Raw genomic sequence first — 6,283 nt, forward strand, 5'->3', positions numbered from 1 at the left:
ATCGATCGGATAAAGCTGCAAATTTAAACACAATTAATTCTATAAAAGTAATGTGTAATATAGCACATGGGTCATTCAACAACCAACTTCAAAGTCATTCGATATATGAGTTTTTCCCGAGTGGGAGAACAGGAACAAAGGTTGTTCAATCTCCGGTAAACCTTATATATTACAGATTAAACAAAACAGATATTAATATTCAATTACTGTTCAGTTAGTTGACCAAAACAATAATCCACTTGACAATTTTAACGAGACGTTAACAGTTGTTCTGCATATTAAACGTTACTGATCTCATCATTAAATTTATATCTTAGAATTTGTAATGTACGAGTCAGTTACTTTAAGTTTAACTGGGAATGCTACCATATTATCTGTAAATTATTAACCTTTACGAGGACTCAGAAATAGCTTTGTTATGTTTACAGTAATTTAATTCATTTCCAAATATTAATGATAATAATAATAAATTTTCTATACAAGTAGCTGAGAATGAAAACAATAATGATCCTATGATATGTTTTATCACATTGAAAGAGGGTTGTTATGAAATTGAAGATATTAAGCAACGAGTTAAGAAGCAAATAGATGACTATAATAGTGCACCCGACTTACAGGAGATGGTGACAGGATGGGATGATGGTAGTAGCGTCAAAATGATCAACTGTGTGTGGTTGATGTATTGTTACGTGCAGCCCTTTCAGAATCCAAACGATGATGTAGTTTGAAATAATAATACTAATTTCAAAGTAATAATATGTGTTTTAATAATTTAGAACAATCAAATTATGAAAATATAGTAGTAATGTAGAATTATTTCGTGGTAGTAGCTGTGTAGCGGTGTATAATGGCTGGTGGCGTGAAGTGACTTCGGTCTTGCTGGTCCAGGTACATCTGATTAGGCTGTGCTCCCAATTGGAAATTTATGTCTTACGCCAACACTTACAAAGGGCGCAGTAAAGCGCCTGTACTGGCTACCCAACAGTTGGCTGGCCCGCAAGGGCCACAGTACTGACCAAAATTATATCTAGTACTACAGTAGTACAGGAAAACTAGTACTGGCAGCCAGTGTTGACTAAGTACCGGCATACTACGGGTGCCGAATATTAGTGAGCAAGGGCTAGCCAGTGCATTTTAAAGTTGTGCCAAGTGTTGGCTGAGAACTGGCATATTACAGTATCGATAACATTATAAATATAATTATATTAATAATTAATCTGTACACCTATATATTATAATATATATTATTATATTATTTTATATTATATCAGACATATTATTATAAAATAAAATATAATGCCATTATTGTGGCACTGTGTTATTAATAAAATAAAATTTAGATCAGCACCACGTTACAGTTGTATAGTAGAACATATTATAATATATTATATATTGGAAAATTTGATTTCAGTCTTCAGCAATATTAAGACAGAATTAATTTTGCGTTGTTAGCCGAGTAGCTATAATATTATAGTGAAAATACCTATATTAATAAACTTAAAGGTATCAATGTATAATCTTAGGTAGGTATCTTATATTATAATCATTATACATAGGTAGGCTTTTTATAATATTTTAATTTTAAGAGAGTATTTAGATATTAGAATGTAGTAAAATATTACATTTAACACGCGTTCGATATGCCGCGGCCTATTCGCCGACCGTGCCGTTACCGCGTCGCCGCAACGAATTTCCGCCCGGTCGACTAATGGTAGTATAATAATTATGTTATTTGTCATAATATATTTCTGTTACACTCTGTATATCATTTTAGAACATACACATATATTTTCTTATACTTTATAAATTATAACTAATAATATTTACTTTATAATATTATATGATATATTATTATGTATGTATAACGAATGATTATATATTATGAATATTATATAAATATAAATTATAATTACTTCATTTTGTTCATACATTTACCATTTACGGTAAGTAAAACTTTTTTTTTTTAATTTTTTTAAATAATTTATAAGCAGATTCTTATATGTATACTAGTATACTGGCTACAGGTACTGCATGAAAAGTGAGTTCGTAATAAGTCTATATCAAATTTGACACAATATATTATAAATATATACTGTGATAATATTATTTTGTAAACATTATTTACATTATTTTGCAATGCCCAAGCTGTAAATAGTTGCCGGCGTCATTTATAAGAAGTCGGCTATAGTTATAGGTATATAATATATATTATATGTGGGTAAGACGTACTCCCTGGAGTGATCAGTGATATCTCCCCCGTCCCCGCCACAATGTGACGACGAGGACGTTATCGAGGTATAAAAACTATAAATACTATAAACGCGGTACGGTATTGCCGGGCTCATACAGAAACAACAAACCGGGTATAATAATTATGTCATGTGACTGCAACTGACGCATTTGTAACCAATCAGAGATTTGTAGCGGATGATAATCGACAAACGGCGAAAACTGAAAAGCTTTCGCTTTTGCAGTTTTCCTTTGTTTAATTCATATTATAACTCATATTTTCATAGTGACTAACGGAAATCAGAGATTTATAGTGGATTATAATCGACGGACGGCAAAAGCGTTTCCTTCGTTTAATTTATATTTCATAGGATCTAGTGAATATTATTCTTATGTAATATTATGTATATGGTATTTTAACGCAGACTACTGGAAAGTGTGGACCGACAGACCGAACAACCAGGATATTATTATAATAAGCAGAGTTATTATACTTCAAGTAATCAGGTAAGTGTTATTTGTTAGTTATTAGTTTATTACTTAGGGCTTTGACAGACAACTGTCATCAGCAGGTCGTTTTTTTTCTAATGGACTAAATAGTAAATTTACAGAATGCCATTGCTTTAGTGAGCACCCGGTCTTAGATTATTAAGATCTACACCAGATAGTAGTTAAGTGTACTAGTGTAGCTAATAAAAACAAATTATGAATTTATCGAGGAATTTATTGACTTAAATACAAAATTATGTAATTAAATGTTATACCTATATTTGTTTATTAGAGTAGATAGCTATATTAATATTATAATATAATAATATATAAAAAATATATATAATATAATATTATTAATGTTAGTAGATAGCTATATTAATATTATGTACCTACTATAATAGTATATTATGTAAACAAATTTGATTTGAATTTGACTTGTGTATTCAATTCAACACTTACATATTAAGCTTTCAAAATTTTATTAAGTATAAGAACTTTAAAAATAAATTAATATTATAAATGCGTTACTTTGTTTTTAGTTTAAAATATTTCTACAAACTTACTACCTATTAATTACCTACATCTAAACAGCTCTAGTTTATTTATGTTACCTATTCATATACTGATATATTATTAAATAGTACCTATCTTTATTTATTAATTTATATTTTATAATTTCTTATATATGATTAAATATTTGTACTGATTATTATTATTATAAATCTTATGTAAAAAAAATAGAACTCTATTCCCCCCACTACAAGCTATAGCTTATAGGAGACTAGTAACTTTTATTTAATTATTATGTGTAATGCATATATTATACTTAGTTAGGTACAATAAATAAATTATTATTATTATTATTGTTTTAGATTTAGATTAATGTACCTATTTGTGACAATGCTGTAACTACACATTAGAGACAATAATCATAGAGTATTATAATAAAATATGAACGAGTATCATTAAGACATAATATGTTATTAAATTTGTTAAAATTAGTCATGGAGTAATCAATAAGTTCTACTTTAATTCATTTTTAAATATTATAATTAGATACCTAAACATTTCTATTTCTGCTGAGTTTTGTACAAAATTTCATTAAAATGGAATGTGTAGGGCTACTAAATCATGTTTACGGCCTACGAGACTTTGTCAATAAAATGTTGAACAAAATGTATCTGAAACTTTGGATTCTTCTATTGATTTACATATGGAAATTGATGTCTCTAGCAATTTACCAACTTATACTCAGTCTATAGATATTAGTGAACATCCTGATATTCATGAACATGATAATTCTAGTTCAAATTATTTTGACAATAGTTCTCAAAATCTGTCAGACTCATCTTTTGGGTATTCTGACAGATCCCCAGACGGTAGTTTGCCAGATCATGATTTTCTCAAAAATTACTAAATCTTGATAATGATGATCAGAGTAACATTTTGGCAGAACCCAGCTTTCGTGAAAAATTACAAGACTGGGCTGTAAAACATAGAAACCATCTGACTGTTGAAACGATAGAAGACTTATTAGGGATATTAAGGGAAGAAAATATTCCTGATTTACCAAAATCTGCAACTACCTTATTACAAACTAAATCAAATACAAATATAAAACCAATGAATAGCTTAAAAAATACTACTGGATTTTATATGTATCTTGGTATAGAACAAGGTTTGAAGGACATAATTACTGATGAATATTCTGAAAATTGTATTCGCTTGTTATTTAATATTGATGGTTTAGCATTGTTTAATGGTTCTAACCAACAATTTTGGCCTATTTTAGGACTTATCTTGCATAATAATTATGATTCACAACCATTTATTGTTGCTGTATATAGTGGTGATTCAAAACCACAAAGCATAGATGAATATTTAGAAGATTATGTCAAGGAAGCAAAAAGTTTAATTGAAAATGGTGTAACTATTGGTCAAAGAACATTTAGAGTAATCATAGTAGGATTTTCCTGTGACACGCCAGCCAGATCATTTATAAAAAAATGTAAAGGGCATGGTGGGTTTTATGCATGTGAGCGCTGCGAAACCAGAGGCAAGACAATTAATAATAAAAGAGTATATCCTAGTATGACGTCCACGCTACGTACAAAAAGTAGTTTTATATTAAAAAGTCAAAATGACCACAATTTAGGAGCAGGTAGATCACCATTATTAGATATACCAGACTTTGATCCTGTTAAATCAATTTTCTTAGATTCTATGCATTTAATATACCTAGGAGTTATGAAATTGATAATGCAACAGTTACTCGGCACTAAAAAAGTGAATCGAAAATGTAAGCTACCTGTACAGGATGTTAATTATTTAAATTTAAAACTAAAGACATTAGTGAAATATAATATACCAAAAGAGTTTCAACGAAAAAAATTTGATATTGAGGATTTTTCACATTGGAAAGCCACACAATTTTGTTTTTTTTTACATTACTGTGGGTCATTGGTGCTACATAATATTCTACCTAAAGAAATGTATAAACATTTTCTACTTTAAGTGGTGGCTTGTCGAATACTGTGTGATCCTGAATTATGTATTGATAATGTTGGTTAGCTAGACTGTTATTGAGGAAATTCTTTGAACTAGTTCCATCATTTTATCGTTCGGATTCTCAAGTAATGAATATACACAACTTAATCCACTTAGCTGATGATGTTGAGTATACCAAGATGCATCTGTTTGCAATATCTGCGTTTCCATTTGAGAACTATCTTGGTAAAATTAAACGGTTAATTGGAGGAGGAAGTAATCCTCTGGCACAGTTAGCCAGAAGATTATCAGAACAAAAAGCATGTCCAGAAATGGTACAAAAAGGTGCTATAAAAAAAAAAAAGTTTCTTATAATTAACTCTGACATGCATGAAGACGAAGTTAATTTAGAAGATATTGTTTTTCGCGGTGTTACATTAAGTATTAAAAAACCTGATAATATTGTAAAAACGGATTCTAACCATATTATTCAAATAACGAGAATCAGAAAAGAGCAACATATTGTGTTTTTATATGGATATATATTCAAGGATGTTGCTGATGTTTTTCAATATCCATGTGCATTATCAAAAGTGGGAATAATGAAACTAGGAAGATTGTCAGAAACAGAAAAAAAATTTTCATTAGACAACATTATAAAAAAATGCGTTTTTTTTGAGAATGACTGTAATCGTTTTGCCATCACTTATCTTCATGATTAATAAAATAAAAAATAATTTTAACCCCAATTGTAACATATTTTTGATATTTTAATTTTTAAACAATTTTTAGTCGAACCCGGACATTTCGCCGCGACCGATTCGCCGCGACCGTTTCGCCGCGACCGTTTCGCCGCAGACCGTTTCGCCGCAGACCGTTTCGCCGCCGCACCGTTTCGCCGCGGACCGTTTCGCCACCGTACCGTTTCGCCGCGGACTTTTTCGCCGCCAGACATTTCGCCGCGGACCGTTTCGCCGCAACCGATTCGCCGCTGGACTTTTCACCGCGACCGATTCGCCGCCGGACATTTCGCCGCCACCTTTTCGCCACCGGACATTTCGCCGATAAGAGTGGT

The sequence above is a fragment of the Acyrthosiphon pisum genome, chromosome A2 (assembly GCF_005508785.2).
Source record: "Acyrthosiphon pisum isolate AL4f chromosome A2, pea_aphid_22Mar2018_4r6ur, whole genome shotgun sequence".
NCBI lineage: Eukaryota > Metazoa > Arthropoda > Insecta > Hemiptera > Aphididae > Acyrthosiphon > Acyrthosiphon pisum.